Source organism: Pezoporus flaviventris, unplaced genomic scaffold (assembly GCF_033815535.1).
Source record: "Pezoporus flaviventris isolate CSIRO_AGI_PZ_B2104156 unplaced genomic scaffold, CSIRO_AGI_Pfla_v1 ptg000021l, whole genome shotgun sequence".
In the NCBI taxonomy this organism is placed as follows: Eukaryota; Metazoa; Chordata; class Aves; order Psittaciformes; family Psittacidae; genus Pezoporus; species Pezoporus flaviventris.
Window position 1 is genome coordinate 2,334,198 of NW_026892569.1, and position 20,044 is coordinate 2,354,241.

A 20,044-nucleotide genomic window follows, 5' to 3' on the forward strand; every position below is an offset into this window, starting at 1 on the left:
TGAAAATATGTTTATTTCTTCAGTAATTTATGTGAAAATTCACTCTTGAAGGAAAAACCACAAGAACTATACAACAGGTGCTCTTAAAGTCTTTTACTAGTTTCACTAGTATTTGGCCATTGAACAAACTTTATATTTTAATATCTATAACAGAATGTATATATGTACAAATTCCATTTTATGTGCATTAGTAATCATTAATGAGATCACTTTCTACGTTGTTTTTGCATACATATTTGCCATATGCTCTTTGTTTATAGTTAAAACTATTTTTCTTGCTTTCTCAAAAGACTTAAAAACTGCAGAATAACTATTAATAACTCAAAATACTAAGTGAGAAACAGCATTCATTAAACTTGTGTGTATGTGTTAAAAAAAAAGACCATAGATGGATTAGATTCTTCCCCCAGGGCTGTCATGAAACAAAATTAAAAGAACATTTGTATGTGGGTGAAAAGCAAGCAGCAAAGAAATAGCATCAGACTTGAACTGCCAGGTGGAAAGTAATCTACTAATTCCTTAATTTCAATTTTTCTCCAATGAGTATCCTTTTATACTCAGCACCTGCTCATTTTAGTGGCGTTTACTCCCCTATCACTTGCAACTCAACACTGGCATAAATAGTGCCACACTTGTTTTCTGCCACACACTGATAGAGGCAAGAGTCTGACATATTCAGCATAGGTATGATAAGAGTTCAGTTTTCTATTTGAATTCTTTCCTGATAAAGAAATATAAGCAAAAAACACTGACAGGGACAATGAATGTACAATCCCAAAATTTTTTGGTATCACACTGGTGCTCCTGGTCGTAATTCAGAAGCAGAAATGTTAATTTACCTGGAAGCAGCGTGGATGAATATGTCAGAAATACAAAATGTGATGTAAACCTCACTATATGATGATGGTTATGTTTTCAGACCTCTTGGCTTCAAACTTCCTAAGAACTTGAGGCATGTGTCGCAGTGTCATTGCCTTAGGCAGGTTTGCCCAGATGTTCCAGCTGTGGCATGCATTTCTGTGCTTGCTGAACTGTGATTCTGTGGGTATGCTTCACTGTGAAGCAGACGCTGAAGTGGCTACCATAAAGCAGGTACGGCTGCTCCACACCGGGAGCCTGGAGCATGTTCCATATGGCTCCCAAGAAGCTGCACCAGCAGCCCTGTCTGAGGCCATGGTGAAACATGGCCTACCCCTCTCATCCAATTAGATAAATCAGATGATGATGATCTAAGATGATCAGAAAAGCTCCACAGGAGACAGAGGTGCTCAGATAATGGAAACATTTCAAATGTCATCAGATCACAAGCCACAGAAAAATGATCTACTGAAAAAGCTCTACTGAAAACCAACTCTTTTATATTCCTATTGGAAACCCACAGGCAGCCGTTCAGATCGGAGGGAGAGCATGCCCCTCATAGCTTGAATTTTATACGCACTAAATTTCTTCAGTGCAATTCTGCCAAAATAGAGAAAGCTACACAGTAGGTAAATTTGGACCAGAGCTTAGGTTTGGGTGTACTTAAAGGAGTTTCATCTGCTCTATTTTGGCAAATAGAAAAAAGCCTGTTTCATGCGATAGACATAACTTTGAGATAATACATTGTGATTTTACAATTGCTAACCTCTAGAGACAGTATTAGCTCCACTGAGGAGGAGAGGAGGATCTGACCCCCAAAACCAGTGAGTTTGGAAGAAACCCACAACAGGGATTATAAATACCATCACGAAATGCAAGTCTGAAATAACTGATACTGCTATTACGCTGCTCCTTTAACCTGGCTTTACTGCCTCTGAACCACTAATGGGAGCATACACTGAGTATACCGTACAGTCTTTGCTGAACAGTTGCGAACATCTAAGACCTATTTGTGACCTGCTGAACTTATAGAACCTAACTTTTTGTGTGGCCACAGATAAGCCGGTTGAACAACCTGTTGGGAGGGATTTCACCTGCTGTGCCTGCAGAGTGCCACCTATTGAGACATGGAGCTCTATTTCTCTACACTCTGGCTTTTCCTTGGAGGTCTCTCAACTGAGAACTGATCCAGACCAACCTTGTTTAGCTTGGAAATTTGATGAGAGCACAGCCTGCGGTTGTATGGCTGGTGTATTGCAAACTAATTAACAACATTACATTACTTATCCACTGTTAAATTTTCTGGTTTTTGAGGCTCTCACTACAGATATTTTTTGCATACTTAATTTTACCTTCAGGCTGTTTGCCATCCTCTCTACACATTCTACTTTTACAATCATCCTTTGAATGTGTAACCCTCTTCTAAAGCAACTCTCATGTTTCATACACATGCTGAATTCCCCACCATTCTCTGCTGGCTCTTTTGAGCTACGCAGACAAAAAGAAGAATAAAGCATGCCATGTACACAAGCAGCAATAATGCAGGGATGACCAACTAGGTGCTCAGAAATAAAGGTTTGACAAAGAGTAGACAACATCTTCAGAGCCATCCCCAAGGTGTAAAGTGTCTGGAAAGTATTCTACCTATGATACTTCCGGCGAGCAGGGTGCTGTGAAAGACTGAATATTTTATTACACCTTCCTTGTACTTTCACCTCTAAACTATCCATTTTGACCATTGAGCAATAGCATTCCACGTTTTGTTGCCTGAAGTATTCCATTTACAATATACCGTAAGTACTGTGAAAATGTTGGTTGAAAATATCTGTAGAGTGTTTTATTCTTTTTTATAGAAACGGTACAATCTAAGTGACAGATTCTAAATATCACTGTCTTCAAAGAGAAAGACTAGATAATATTACTGAGGAAGAGGTGACAATAAGATCATGTTTAGGAAAATTTCAATCCAAGTAAATTCTGGCTAGCCTTCTCAGATGCTAGTTGGATTCCATTTAGGACTAATCCAGCAGAAAATCATAAGGATGATTGGACCCCACTCCAATTGCTTCAAAGAAGTAGTACTAAGTCAAACAAGTCCTAGTTCTGCAACCCAGCAGGTGCTAATTCACCCCATATGTTTTGGAAATTATTCTGTATCTGTTATTGCCAGACAGAAATTAATCACAGGATTATTTTTTCCAACCAAGTAAAAATACATTGCAGATGAGCCATGCCATTTTATGCCTGATAGATGCTGAGTAGATGCTTAATAAAAGAGGAAAACTTGGCCTCAGCAGAAGGCAACCGCAGCAAAGAGCCTCTTGCCACAGAAGTCATTCTCCATGAGGTTGCCAACAACTGAAGATTAGAAGACAAATGTGCCAAAGCATAGCCACCACAGAAGTATAATTATACTGCCTGGAAAGAGACAAAGGATTTCAAAGAGCTGTCTACATAAGTATCTGATCAGGTACAAGTGAGCTTCAATCAATTGCCTCTCTCCTCCTGCACTCCTTCTACTTCACTACTTCCCTTTCCACTTGATCCTTCTTTTTCCTTTAAGAAAGTTCTTTCACTTATTCACATTTTCCTTATAAAGTTTTCTTTAGTCTATTATTTCACTGTATAGTGCCAGAAAACTATTAATCTCAATATTAACCGATTTTCATAGCTAATTCAGTTAAAGGATTAAGATAGCACAAGAATTGCCATACTGCATGAGACCAAAGATCTATCCAGCCTACAGCTTAAGAACACAAACAGAATTAAAACACAAGTTAACAGGCAATTTTGTAATGCCAGCTCTGAAATACACTTCCACAAACAGTCATTTGGCATCTTATCAATTCCCCAAATTACAGATTATGTCTACAAATGTGTTTAGTGTTTCTGGATAGTGTGAGGTGTCCCTGCCCATGGCAGGGGGGGTTGGAACTAGATGAACTTAAGGTCCTTTCTAACCCTAACTATTCTATGATTCTATGATAGACCCTTCTTTCATTAACTACAAATTATATTTTTAAACCTATCCATACCTACTGGCATATCTTGTACTAATTAGATGCTCTGTAAGAAGCCATATGAGAAAATTGGCATATCTCTATCTGAACTGGCAATACCATACATTTTCTATAAAGATTAACTCGAAGAACCGAGGCTTTGTTCCTAGGATTTGCTGGTAATATATACATTTTGATGTTAACCTTTAATTAAGTTTCTGAAAAAAAGGTAATGCACTGTAGAATGAATGTCATTACTAAATCATGAAAAAAAACCCAAACAAACTAACCCAAAAGATGAGCAAGAAAGCAAAAAAAAAGCCATCAGGAACCTTACCTCTGGTATGAGTGGCTGGCCATTTTTTAACTGACTGTAGGAAGGGCTTGGTTTTCCCTTAGCTTTACATTCCCAAAATAAACTGTCATAGAGAGACAGAAAGGCATTTTGGATCTTTTTATCCCATTCAGGGAATGCTGAAAAGAATATGCAAACCATTTTAAACAAGAGAAAAGTGATGTCGCTGGAGGTATGTTGCCATTAATTAATGAACTGAGCAAGGCTAATTAGTATTTGTCCAACACGTTCTTTTCATATCACAAGTAAATTCTGCAAAACAATTCTTTAGCATTAAACATCAGGACTAACTTGGGAAAAAATGTTGGAGATCAAGTGGCTGGTAGGCAGGCAGTTGGTTTAGATATTGTTCGTTTTTATGGGCAAAGTTTGCAGAAGCAGTGATTTTAGATGTCTGAAATTCTGGTCATGCTCTCTGAAAGCACTATAACTACTCCTTTTTGAGAAACAGTCTTCCTCTAAAGGTACTTGAATCTGTGCACCAAAAATAGAAATTTCAAAATCATTTGTCAGTTAATAAAACACATGGATTATAAATATTACCCCTCTATTTTACCCACATATCTGAGACCATGGGTTGTTTGGTTGTAATTTACCACACAAATAATACACAAAAGAATTAGGGCTACTCAGATTAGGATAACAGCTTCTGAATACTTGTGGCACATTGGCATAAATTCATTTCTGTGTAGCAGCAGAACTTTCAGGAATCACATATGAGCTCTGCAAAAGCCACATGCAAGTGAGATAATAGGTTGCATCCCTCTGCCTCTACCGTGATTGGCTGGTGTCCTAACATCCTATGAAAAATGTTTGGCTGGGTTATTAAATCATAATGCTGTAGTCTCCATATGTATATACATATATATACATATATGCAATTCTTACATAGAGCAATTCAGTTTTAAGAAGATAATCATTACCCTTTGAGACCAGCAGAATAAGCCTTCCTCTACAGCATGGTTCCGCAGGTAGCTCTTGACTCTGTCCCAACAGAGGACTTCAAGATCGTCCAACACCAGAGTAATACCATGCCAACAAGCTGCTTCCCAGAATGGGGAAGTATCTGGGATATATCTCACCATGCTTAGAAGTGATTCTAATTATACCTCATTTTTATTGCACTCAGAGCCTAAGGCACGGGATCCAGGTATCAGACACAAAGCAACAATGTCCAGGAAATAAACCCTATTTCCTCAAGACAAGCTGCCTACTGAGCAAGAGCACCGCAGCACAGAAATTAAGCAAGAGGAAGTCAATTATGCAGATAATATACCAGCCCACTCCTAATATGATAAAAACCAAACTTGTGCAAAAGCTTAATGACTGCTGTTTATATATTTCACTATGAACAGCTATTAATTAATTTACAAAACACGTTTAATAAGCTCATTGTTTTAGATTGCATTAACTGATCATAATTTTGTAATTGCCTATGCTGTTATCAATCATGTCCAGGTAATCTACTGAACTTAATTTTAATGGAACTGCTTGATTGATGTTCTGCAAAAATTAGTGAACGAGAATAAAAATAACCCCCCAAAAGCAAAGAAGCAATTAAATATTCAAAAGAGCAGCAGACTGCTGTATTCCTGGCATGTATCTTGATATTAGTCATGGCTGCAGGAGACTGGTGGTTTATCAGCAAAGCCTGCATCTCTTCATTAGAAGAGATTTACTTATAAAGAACAAAAATACTTTCCAAGGTCTTCTCAACAGATGTTAGTCAGGTGTAGGCTCAGTCTAGCTTTTTGTAATTTTTGCTCACTGTTACTTTTGCTGTGCTTTTGGGTTGGGTTGGTTTTTATTCCCACTGTTTTGAAAGATTTATGAGATAAAGAAATTATCTCCTTTCTTATTTATGTTGAAATATGTTACTTTCTCTAAGTATTAACAATGGGACTAAAGAGCATATAATTCGTTGTGGCTATAAGGAACCATCATGTGTGACTCGCATCGCAGGAAATTAATGCATGAGGGAAGGGAAAAGGAAAAGGAGAACAGTTTCACAGATATATTATTCTCCACTTATAGACAAGGAGGATGGAAGCAGTGGAATGAGTTTCCCCTGCTCTGCTCTCATCTGTTTATGGAGCAATACAGTTCAGCTAGAATAAGGGGTGAAATAATCTTACAGCCACATGAACCAAAACCTCATGAATCCTTCCCTGATCTGCATCCGGGACAGCACAGCTTTATGCTGCTGTGAGCTACTGAGAGTAAACCTTTCTGCCTGTTTCATGCAAATGTACTAGGGATTTCTTTCTGCCTTATATTAACCTTTACAACTTCATCATGTCACAGCCCACATTTTCAATCTGAGTTTTAATGCAAAATATCTTTATTTGCTGAGGATGTAATTCAGTGAAGGTCACTGCAGACCTACAATCATTATTTAATCAGCTTAACCTGAACTACATTACTTATCTCCAGTAAGGGGCTAATAGACTTCATCTATAAAATACATCTGAACACCATCATACTCAAATAAAAACCCAAAAGAATTAATCAATCTTCTTACCATAGACAGATAATTGACCTCTTGCAATGTTTATTCCTCGAATGTTTCCTGCGATGCACTCATAAGAGCCTTCATCTTCTTGCTGAACATTTGGGATTTCAGGAACTCCTTTGGTTTTGCTGTGCTCATTTTTGTCAATGAGTTTACATCAGACCTCTTCCAGCTAATACTAGGGACAGGACTAAATAATTATATTTTATAAGAGAAAAAAGAGAACATTTGTTATAGCAGGGAGAACATAATGTTAAATCCTTTCAGAAGAGTAATAATATGTAAAAAAAATGAATAATTTACATTTCTGACATACAGAGGTACATAAGGCAGGTTTTATAACCTATCTAATTTATTTAGAAGCAAAAGTCAAAGAGTGGCTTGAAGTTCTCAGTCAATTCTATGATTTCTTCTTAGGCCGATTTGGATTTTTCCCACAGTAACTCTTAGCTAGGGCTCAAGCCTTCCTGTAAACACTGTGACACTGAAGAAGTGACTTTGGAAGTCCAAATAAGCTCCATAGAAGCACTGAATTATTGACTGGTTTTCAGACCAAACAAATTCCCTATAGCATTACAGGTATTTCACACTTCAAAATAGGAAATATTGGACAAGAACTCAAAGGACCTAAAAATACCAATAAATCTAGGTATAAAAAATGGGGGCCAGGGTAGAGGAGGGCAGACAGATAGCAGAGTGAAGAAGTGGAAAGCATGAGACACTGAAGCTGAAAGGAGACAGAAACAAAAGAGAATATTTCTTATTTCATGTTCTCATAGCTTTCTGTCATTTTCATTTATGTTTGGATCAATGTATTCAATACAATAAAAATATAGTCAAGTGTGAAGGCAGCTATAAATACTTCTTGGATTTCTCGTAATATCACAAACCCAACAAGCCTCACTTTCATGATCTATTATGTCACCAAAACACTTTGAAATATTAATAGTCTTGGATTTCACAGTTACTTTCTGCATTTGCAAAACTTAAGTTTCTTTTTCTAAACAGATGAGCAATTACATTTTGAACAGCTTTTTACAGAAGCTTTGGCTAAATGCTGACTTTTTGATTGGAAATAACATAAACAGCAAACAGTCAGTGCTGAACTTGAAAACATAACTTCCATGGAAATTAGAAGGGCACGTTGCCCTTGCCTGCCAGTCCCCAAGGCCTCAGTCCTGCAGTGCTGATGTACAAACCATTTATTCCGTTTTAGCAGGGGCTAGAACTGCTTGCACCTTATTCAGGTCTCTGGTTCAAATCCATGTTTATTGATCAAAGAAAGTAACTTGTATGTAGCTGTGATTTGATTAACACAGGTAAATTTAAGCTTAATTTCTGCATTTTGAGTCTATATGGCTATGATGTTAACAAGTTCACTTAGAGGCAGAACCACCAGGATGCAGATGTGTGAGTATTCAGCAAATTACACAGATTGAACAGCTAGGCAGGTGTTAGCAGAGTAACTACAAACAAAATCAACAGAAATAGTCTATGTGCAGGGCAATTTACAGCTTGACCACTTCAACATACAACAAAAAAATCCCATAATAACCCTATGAGCTATTTAAGCAGCATAATAATTTCTCTAGCTACCTTGTATTTTCCACCAGAACTGAGCTGCCCATGAAAACAGTTTGGAACTATAAGCAATTTATTCCAGATTCTGGTATTAGCTCTGCACTGGTAAGTGTGTACATATACATGAATACCTTATAAAGGCACTCACATATTCTGACTCTCACAAGGCCCCTCCAAAAGCTGAACAATTTACTACAAATGAAAGGGATTGGGATATGCCAGATACCATCAACTAGTGAAAATGTGTAAAGAACTACTGAGATTTTATTATTCTATTTCCCATTTTGGTTCAAGGCCTATATAGATGTTTAAATTTCAAGTCTTTTTGGAAAACAGTTCTCATCACCGCCTGTATTAATTGTTTTTCATTATGAGACCAAAAACCTATTTCAGATGCAAACTGGTTTAATATTATTCCTTACAAGGAACTTTAAAAGGGTTTGTCTGTTTTGCTTAAATGCACTGGTTAGTCTGTTAAAAGGTACTGTCTCCTCCACAAATCTTGCATGACATTATTTGTGCAGAACTTCTGTAAACTAAGTTACTTTTAGTTGTTTGAAAGAAATGCAGCTCTAGTGCAGAATAGGTCTGTCCCACAATTGCTTGCTTTAGTCAGGAAAACAGCCAGAGGTATTTTGCAGTCTTACAGTAGATTGATTCAGATGGTTGGTGACAGAAAGGAGAGTATGGCTGGCTTTTAAAATGCTACTGCATATTAAACAGTGGGTGAATAGCTACTGTGTAACAGAAACATGCAGTGCATTGAATGCCAAAAACGTTTAACTACTTATTTTAAAGGCATTTCTTTTGGATTGATTTTTTTTTTTTGGTAACAAAGACATTAAACTAAACCCATATGGGAGAAGGAAAACAATTAGATGCATTCATTCACACTGTGCTACCTGAAATTGTTTCATCTAAATATTTCCTGTTCTAGGAGCCATTTGTTTTCTCTTAGTACCAACTATTCATGAACAAGGAAAGTCTGCGCTGACACCAAGGCCAGAGGCAGGGCTCTGTGGGAAAAGGCCTCTTCTGTCAACTTGTCAAGTCAAGTTTACCGGGGCTTGAACTGAAGATGCTGTTCTGTTTTCCTTATCCACACCACATACTAATGACATCCTTGGAGAGGTTTCAAACAAACTCATCTCATTTTTTGGCCACATACAAGGGTGTTGGAAATGCACTCCCTCTATTGTTAGCTGCAGCAGGATGACAAAAACATCAGTTTGGTTCATCAGTTTTGCTGTGTTTAAATGTGCAATTGCAATATATAGTTAACAACACTGTTCTCCTGCCAGGGAGTCTTGCACCAAGTGGCCTAATTTTATCAGCAGAAGGAATTGATTTGTCAAGACAGCAGCTCCTCATCACCCTGAGCTATAGGTTAAATAAGCAGACTGCAGAAGGATCCACAGCTCAGCCGTGTACCATCATCCATAGGAAGGACCTTTGTTATCACCACAGCTTGAGAAGATCTGCATTTCTTCATTGTCTTTGCTGATGCTCCATTATCACTGACTTTCCAGTAACTTCAGTCACTGTATTTTGCAGAAGGCAGGTTTTTTTGGCTGGTTTCACTGTCTTCTGATATTAGTTTACATTTTTATATCCAAATCTCCCAACAGCAACTATTACCACAGTACGAAACCTTCAAGGTAACCCCCCCCAAATTTAAATATAAAATTTAATTAAATTGCTTTTTGTAACAAATTGTCTATTTTCCATGTCAATGCTCTAATAAGTGAAGCTGTCCTTCACACGTAGGTAAAATATATATATATAAACCCAAGTTTAATAAATATCGCCTTGTGAATTTTTGTAGGATGCTATATAATCATTCTATTGAAGGCCAGTATCCAACATTGCTACACAGACTAGTACCTTCCCGTGGAGATCTGGGGTAGTCCCGCAACTGGTGGGTCTGTGCTCATTTAGTTACTACCAATAACCAGATTAAAATACATAACTGCTTGGGGATAAAAAGTTTTGGAATATATAAAGAAACAATGAATACACTTTTCAAATTTATTACACTTCATAGACAAAGTCTTGCTTTCACTTTAGTAAATAAGAAGAGTGCATAAATATGAGAGTGTCTCTGTACATAAATCTACAGCTTATTTTAAATCGTCAGAGCATCTAGGAGTACTAATTTAATTTATATTCTACATACAGGCACTAGAATCACAAACTTGTAAGTTACTAACGCAGAAAGAAAAGGCAATGGAAAATAATTTTTGGTCGGTGACAAGTCTTGTCACATCGAACATGAAACTAATTTGTCTGCAGCATTACAACCCTCACCAAGATGAAGGTTCCACCTTTTTGCAGCAAAGACTCAGCAGCCAGAAGATGCATGGCATCTGTGCCTCATCTTCCGTCATATGCGTCTGAGGACATTTCACAATAAAATGAAATCTACAGCTTTGATAATAAAGGCGATGCCTAGTTAAATAAAAGAGACAAAGCTGAGGTTTGAAAGCTGCTATCATGTCTGCATCAGCTGCTGACATAAGGAAGAATTAGGATTAAACCACTCTGTCTTCTAATCATCCTGATATATTACTTAGGAAACTTTCCTGAAACCTGCCATTGTGTCCCATTCACTGTCCTACATAAACTCCTTGAGAACATCCTAGAATAGCTATCTAATGAGGAAGAGAAGCCTGGTATTCTTGCATAAAGCAGAATACCAATTAATCATCTTCACCGAACCCCCTTGTAGCTGTATGATTTCCTATTTATACTAACAACCTCTAGAAAAACCCTTCCTTGAATACATATACAGGAGTATATATGGTCTTCACACACAAAAAAATAATGCTCTGGGTTGAGAAAAATACTGTTTTATATCATTCACATGTGCTCTTTACAGCCTTGACGGGCAGTGGCCCATCTGCAGGGATTCTGGACAGATTATTTTCCTAACTTCAAGAAGGGAAAGAAGAAAAATGTAAAACACAGGCACAGTTTAACAAATATGTGTTCCAGACATGAATCTACTTTATTTTCATTCAAGAAACTATTCTTACTTGTGCAACAGAAAAAAAATAGTTATTTGGGAAGAAAGCTACAGAAAGTAGCACAGTAACTCAACTGAACATAATTCTTTCCATGGTACTCAATCCCTCAAAGACATAGTGAACAATAATTTAGATGTATAGCATGATTAATATAGCTTGATCCAAAACATGACTTTTAATACTGGCATATTATTAAACACTGTCAACGTAATGAATATTAGTGCAGAACACAAACCCTCATCTCTCCTATTAAATTGCCACAGGCTGCAGTATTTGAAATAGTCAAGCTATTTCATATTTTAGTTTTCCCTCTTTTAAAGAATTAATTATAAGGTGGCTTTTTTTCTTTCCCTTTTTAGATTCCCCCTGCCAGTCATCAGACAGTCACATACTGCACACATTCCCTTTTGCCAAATCATACTTCCCATCACAGTGAGGACTAATTTACTTTTCAAAGTCTTCTCTACTATTCATGGTCTCTGTTCTACAAAGCAGGATTCAGAGTCAAGAGTTTGCCCAAGTGCTTTTGTCCATTTGGGATCCATCCTTCCAAACCCTCCCCCCAGAAATAAATACTGACTCTTGCCTCCTTATATTTATTTTACTGAAAACAAGCTAAAGTTTATGACTGGGCTAGATGACAATTTTGAGATATTTCCATGTAAAATGCAAAAAAGAGAGCCTTGCAATAGACCTCTGTGGAATATACCTGTCCCTGGGTGTCCCATGCCTAGCTGTAGGAGTACTTAGATGGTTTTGAATTCTCCCAGCTAAAAAGGCATCTTAAAACTCAGCCATAAGTCTGGCCTCTTGTACTTGTTTTAAATGTGAAAGTGTTTTTTGAATAAAGTCCAATAGGTATGATTTGCTGTTCCATACAGAAAAAGAGATGCTATTTCTCTAAACACCATGAAAGTACTATCATTTAAGATTTTTGGAGACCAAAACCACAGCAGGTTGCCTATAATCTGTCTTAGATGTGAAAGATTTCTGTTATTCATAGCACAGAGGTAGTAGCAGCTAACAGCATTGTCTGAACCAGTGGACTAACAGTATGAATATAGAAAATTATGGATAATGGGAAAGCAGTTCTGAAATCCAAGAGAGATAATAACCTTTAGTGCTTGTGACAGATCAGAGGTATAGCTCAACAAATGTTGAGTTGAATTGATTTTAACATAAACAGACAATAGTAGAGGCTAGAGTTTTAGTGGAATTTAGGCATCTAAAGGTGCAGATGGCTACACTGCTGCATTTATATGTGCGTAGCTGCAATTGTAAACAGCTGGAGGTAGGAAACTTAAAGCTTTTAAAGTTACCACTGATCACCTACGTACCTTTAGAAATCTGGCCTTACCTAATAAGTTAAGAGTATTTCACTTGGAATTTGTTTCTCTTGCTTTATTCACATATAAATGCCAGCTCTGAAATAAAGCTTTTTCACTGATTGACACATTAGTGAAAGTGTGGTTCAAGGTCTGTTCAGAGTGAAAAAGCGGACTGAAAAAGTACATTTGGGTATGAGACATCTGTAAATAAAAAACAACCTAGAGGAGAAATTCTCCAGTGACACCACTAAAGAGCCTTTACTCACAACAGCATCTCTCAAACACATGCACTAAACTAGATGCACATTAACAATATTATATAATAAACCTGTGAAGAATGGATTTTCACCCCATGGATTACTGCTATTTATGCAGTATAACTCCAGGGATATACGGCAGCACAGGTTTCAGCTGTAGTCCTATATATGAAGAAAAATGCATATTCAAGCTGCATTAACCCCCTCAGCCATTTCATTTTCTAAGCACAGCACAGAAGGGTCTGTGCTCACTGAGGGATTTCATTATCTGTCTTTTCAATACACCTTTTTTTTCCCCTCAAGATGTTCTTAAAGTGGCAAAACCTGTGTTCAACATTAACATGACCCATCTTTACCCCTTCAGTAAGAAGGCACTGTTTTGTAGATACCATTTGCTCTATTTTGAAATGCTCTTCTGCAGTCAGTGTATCATTGTTAAATGCTTTCCATGCAACAGATGGAAATGTAAAATGACAACTTGAAAAGCAAAGCCTGCACTGACTCACACACAATTAAGGAGGTATTTAAAGAGAAGTAGCTTGACAGTATTTGGAAAGGAAGAATCAGCTTTAGCAGGAATATTCCAGTCTGGTACTTGTTTGGGGCCAAAAAAAAAAAATGCATATGTCTTAAATAAAGATTAGCCCTAAGGTTAGTTTATATAAAAATCTCATCTGAAAGGGAAGCCCATTTCCTGTCTTATTAACTTTTTATTTGCTTTATTTTTCTACTTCCCAGCATAGGTTCCAGAGGAACGTTGATTAATTTGTGCTGTCTGCAAGTAAGGCTTTTAACCTCTGGGAAAGCTCTAAACACTTTAAAAGCTTATAGCCTTAAAACGGGTTGTTGAGGTAAACTTAAACTAAATAGAGGTCAACAATGTGAGGTTATTTTAGCTTTTCTAGGGAAAACAGTTGCTCATTGGAAAGACTAGTAGGCTGGTTGCATTTATTCAGTTAACTATCTGCTGTTTGAATACAGAGCACCCCTTACTGTTTGAATGCACTACTACTTCTGTAAATGAATACAACAAAAATAATGTAGGAAAAACATAGGCTACTGCAAGCCTAATAGATCTGTAGACTTTAGCAAGAAGGGCTGCTGATAGGGCTTCACAGGGTTCCTCAAAATTACTGTGTAGGTGCTGGGAGCCATGTGTTAGATCCTTTCTACACAGTCTACATGCTTTTGAAACACAGTCTGTTTCTCCAAGTTTCATTCTTAACAATGCCATACAAGAAAGCATTTGTTTTGATAAGAATAAGATATGAATGTGCAGTTACACTAAATGCTGTAACCAGAAGTAAGATCTCATCTCAGAGTAAAAACTACTCTTAAGGAATACAATTCCTGTTCCAGTTTTCCCTCCCTATCTTTCCTCCACCCACCTTTATGCTGTAGCCAAGAGAGCTTCAGTTATGGTGTAGTTGTGTTTCATATCCCTGGGAATATATAGGGCAGAAACAATCAAACCAAGATAAGGTTACAAGGAAAAAAGTAAGTTTCACAAATTCACATTCTGACCAAATGAGTTCTACTGTGCAAATTAGAAAGAGCCATTGCTTCTCACAGTAGAACAACATTAGAACCTTAGAACCCACATTTTCAGAAGACAAAAATCTTACTTTCCAAGGACAAAGCATTCCAGTTTAACAGATGAGCCCTTCGCTGCATATGTTGTTTCTGGAAAACGCACTTCAATCTTTGGTTCATACTCCCCCATCACACCTGTTGAACATCAAAACACTCCAGTTGAGCCTAAGACCTGTCTAGTGCAACAGAATTTCAGTGTAAAAGAAAGTATGGTATTAATAATGTTAGAGCCTTATGTTCCACCCATGGCAATCAACACATTATGTCTATGGAACAGACTTAGCCTTTTGGGTGAAGTTCAACTTTATGTTGAAAGCTTATGCGAAATCTGTGAGTTCTGCGCATTTGAATGTTGGAGAGCGTGGCTTACATTACAAGTATGTTGTGCATTAAGGTTTTAGATATAAATTAGGATTTATATCTCAAGGTGTGAACAGCAATGCCTTTAACATTGCTCACTTCTTAGGACAGTAGTTATATTCTGGATACAAGAGAATTATGGAATTCTGTGTCCAAAATACTAAAGACTTAAGACTTTCAAACATCCAAATATGAGCTCCAGACCTGAGAAAGGCTGATTACATGTAATTACCACATCTGAAACTGTAGTTTAACATCTGATAAACCATAGTATCAGCTTAGGACATTAATTTTGCAACTGGTTTGGGATTGTTTTAGCAAACTAAACTTTCAGCTGAACTTGTTAAATGTAACTCATTTCAACAGTAATGGTTCATATGAATCAGACATTTTCTTCCCTGTGAGGGTGCTGAGGCACTGGCACAGGCTGCCCAGAGAAGCTGTGGCTGCTCCATCCCTGGCAGTATTCAGGGCCAGGTTGGACGGGGCTTGGAGCAACATGGTCTAGTGGAAGGTGTCCCTGCCCGTGGCAGGGGAACTGGAAGATCCTTAAGGTCCCTTCCAAACCAAACTATTCTACCGTGTTCCTGTACAGTGTCTTTGTCCAGAAAATGAACTGATTCTTATTTTATATTTAAGAGGGGTCTGGCTAATGCACATAAAATTCACCCCTAGAGGCTGCATATTTAGTACACAGTCCAGAGGCCACCAAAGTGAACAGGAGAAGATGAAAAGACTGATAGTACAATTCTGAGGAAAAGAATAGAGTGATTGAAAGGAAGGAAATATTCAGAAAGGATCTTAAGCATTTACAATTGCAGCTATACCAAATTATTAGCTTCTGAACCATGGAACTATAACTTTGTTTTGGGTGATCCAATTATGTTATAAAGCAGCACAGTTTCATAGTGGAAGTATTATTCTACAATGCATGGTTGAGTTTATTTACCTTAGAAATCTAACTCTGTACAGACTTCTGTTACTGATTGTCACCACTGTTTTGCAAACAGTACAAGTATATTGAAATTTAGATGAACAAACTTACAAACTGAACTTTGTGTAAAGATTTCCTAGGTATATATTTCTGACTGTGAGCATTTAATTGGAAGTCTTGCCAGAAAGTTATTTGTGTATATGTAGGTGAATTTCTCACCTCAATGACTCACTTTGAAACACCTTTCTAGATTTGATAGTTGAGATAAACTTAGATTATAAATTTAGAAAGCTTTGGGCAGATTTAAACGTCAACACAGGCATTCATAAGATGAAAAATATTAGTGTATCATTTGACATTCTCATGTTATTTTTCAGTGATATTGCACACTGCTTTCTTTGCATACATTTAACTCATCGTCCCAGTCCTGACAGTTCAAATGTCATTTCAATCCAGCAGAACCTGTACAATCTTGTCCCTGCATAACTTTTTACCGGAAGCCTTTCACCTCCATGAGGATGTATGGCAGTATCTGGAGGTACACCAGTTAGGATTGTGCTGCACATCTGTAGCCAAGGATGCCCAGATAACTTACCATCACTGCGGAGAGTGAGAGGAGTGGGTAGCCCCTGCACACTTTGATCTGCTTTGGAGTTAGTCACAAGTGTAGTTACCCACATCTGGTGGCTCTACTTTGACAAGGTACAGATTTCCAGTTTCTTGAGAAACAAAGCAGCAGCTATCTTCCTGAACATATAAGGTACTATTGTTGAAGATCCATGTATAGGACAAGCCTAGAAAACACCAGATACGTATCATGCATCCTTTCCCATATAATCTGCTTCCCATTAGTGCTTAAGTGCAATATTGCCGGTTGAAACAAGTCAGCTATAGGGCAAACCACTGAGGATGCACAAATTAGTAAAGACAAGGTAAGCATTGCTTTAGTTTTAAACTCATTTCAAGCCACTTCAGAAGTCAAAAAAGTTTTTGCCCCGTTACTTTTCATTTTCCTGTTTAGCCTATTTTTAAGTAGGAATGGCAGTGCTGCAGTGCCATGAGAGCACTGTTTTAGTAAATAATTTCTGCTTGTAACACTTTCCCTATGAACATCCAGACAGTAAATTGCTGGTCGGTGTTACAGCTCCTTTCTTCACTCCAAATGTGGAAAAAGGAAACTGGTAACATGGAGCTTTATCATGAGATTATCATGACAGGAGAGCTCAGCTGCATGCATATATTTTGGAAGCAATTTAAAACTATTTGACTAGCCCACCCTGGAAGTGCAGATCGCCCTGTGGGATTACCATCCGAGGGCTCTTCTTTTCAGATAGGCTCTTTGGACAAGCCTTGTTATGCTGCCAGCAGGTAGGTTCAGTGCTTGTAACACAGCATACCACAGCGTGGGTACACCTGAGGTGTTCTGCCAGCCCCACACTGCAGCTGCTCTGCATCGGTGCCAGCACCCCACAGTGGGAAGCAGGACTGGAACTCTGTCTTTAATAAGACACAGTAAATCAGAATTTTCAAAACCTACCGGTTTAGCTGTCCTTAATTAAATGTATAATTCATAAGCTAACAGTGTTCTGCCAACAGCTTCATTTTTACATATTTTCCCTATCAACAATCCCATTTGAAAGATTATTTATGTTTTCCCTGCCCCCCTTCCCTCCAGTTACAACATGGGTACTGTACGGCAATAAGTCTGCAAACTCTAGTAGTTTTGTGGACTTTTATGTTATCATCTTCTAACATTTTAGGATTCTCATTACAAATTATGCATCTCCAGGGAGCAATCAATGACACTTTCTATACTTGGCTAAATCCTGCAAATAGGCTCTGGTTTACTACAGATTAACACTAAACTTCTTTCCCAGGGTACAGTAAAACTAGAAGATATAAGCCCTAAAATAATGTAATTTGTGTGTACATGTACGTTATGTATACACATGAGATAAAAGCACCCTGTTTTCACATTTGCATGCACTGCTAGATACTTGGTTTAAGCATCTATTTACAGAAGAATATATGAAGCAGGGTCAGTTTTACCACAGGGAGGATCAGCCTATAGCTAGAATGATGGGATGTAGCTATGACCTGATATATCTTCCAGAGACTATGTCCTCACTGTGCTTGTGTCTCATGCACAAAGTTTAGTGGCTACAGTCTGGCTATACAAACAGACTGAAGTGATGAGTAGGCAAAGCTCTGGTTTCAACTAATTTTTGAAGTTTTAATCTGCAAGTGAGGGACTGTAAGGAAAAAGGGTAAATAATCTGTTCAATGAAACAACAGGTTGTAAACTTGTGATTTTTGAAGAAAAACATTAAATCTGAAACCTCTTCAGATTTCAGAACACCTGAGGGCTTACACCCTGACCCCCCTTTCATGACAGCTGGAACCCTTGCTTTCCTCCTCACACAGACCTACACAGAGGCACATAAGGGCTTATGTGCAACAGAAATGCACTGAGCAGCTGGAACATGATATTTGGATTCCCAGCCTTCTGTGACAGGATAGTGTATCTAATGAGAAACTGGAGGTAAACTAAAAGATGAGTTAATGTGAAAAAGGAGTTTGGGTATTCCCTTTCCAACATCTAGTTCTGGTGCTGGGAATTACAGGGCTGAAGAAAGCACTGACTCACTCTAACAAGGTACCACCATATCTGATAAGATATCAAATAGATGTCCATGAAGGACCTTTAAACTATGTTACGGTATGCAATCAAAACACATTCTTACTGTATGACCTGATGATGCAGCTAGAATGTATGATTCCTAGTAAAACTCTATTAAAACCAACTTTATGCTACACAGACATTCTTCATGAGGTCAGTCCATGAATTAAATAATAAGTAAAACAGAAGCGGCCCTTGTCTGTCCTGATTTCAGTTCTCAGGGGTTTCCAGCTGACTTCATTTTCTGAAGTTTGTTACTCTCTCTGTCCTGTACTCCACCATTGCCTTAGGGCCTATTGATGAATTTTCCCATTAACTGGGAACAAGTGCAGTTTAAATCCTTTTCCCCTGAGAATAAGGGATATAAACATCACCACTCTTCTAAGTGCAGGTTCATCACCACCAATCCGCAGGCCATACTTGCCTAGAGCATAATTCAGCTACACTAAATTGTAGAAACCCTGATTTTAATTGTCTTCAACAGGATTTGGATGAAATCTCATGAGAAAGGAACCAGACTTCAGAGATCAAACTTTTTTGTCTTCTAAGGCATAATACCAGCAGAATGATCCCTTACAGAATATCTTTCTTTACAAAAATTAAGTGACAACATCAAAAGATATAATAGACTAGAAAATTTAATGTTGCATTACAAAAGAAGCTACTACTACTTAAACACTTCCATTTTGGGTCACTTTGAATAAATCAGGCATATATCAGGACCATTGAATGAACAAAAGGCCCACATTCATTTGAGTAAGTACATCAGAAACTGGGAAGAGCCTGGTGAAGGTGATGCTGAACAGAAGGTAGTAGAGACATAGAAGGGAAATTGTAAAGAGATACTAAACTCACAATAAAGTCTAGCTTAAATGAACCTCAATATTGTGCTGCCAGCTATTTTATGGAAGAACAAATAAAGTTACAATCGTAAGGGGTTTTTTTTGTTTCCCATTTAACCACAGGATTTCTCGACAATGATTAGGAGCACACGACATATCCATCACAGCATCAGTATTATTGGATTTCAGAGACTGCTATGAGAGGGTTTCAGCATAAAAGGTTTTACACAAGTCTTAGCCTTTATCAGCACCAAAGATTTTTGTGGGCGTCTTTTCTCCATTTCATTTCTTCCTTTATGCATAAGCCTGTTTGGCTGTAACTTTCCCTCCAAAGCATCCACTTTTCACATGATTTTGAAGATGAACCAACATGCCTGAAGAGAGGGAATAGAAGTTTTTCTACACCAGACAAAATAGCCCAATTTTCCTGTTACTCTTTTCACTATAGTTAATGTTTTTGAACAATAAATGTGTGAGGTAAAGCTACATAATGGGGCATAAAGGAGAGAAGCTACTGAGGAAGGAAGCCCTTCCAGAGGTGTACACTGATCACAGGGTGTTGTGTGTGTGGTTTTCAGTTCTCCGATCCCAGGGTGTGTATGGGTTTGGGTTTTTTTTTAATCCAAGGTAGGTGATTGTATGGTGTCAGCATCCTTTTTCATTCTAAAGGCCCCCAAAAGCAGGTCAACTCACCTTCCAGCCAGGCACTGCCTGGTAGG

The 20,044-nt window shown here is 37.8% G+C and overlaps 1 pseudogene; it reads right to left on the minus strand.

Annotated features, from left to right (window-relative positions):
* LOC133270497 (contactin-6-like) overlaps positions 1–20,044 on the minus strand; it is a 147,270-nt pseudogene that overhangs the window by 41,938 nt on the left and 85,288 nt on the right.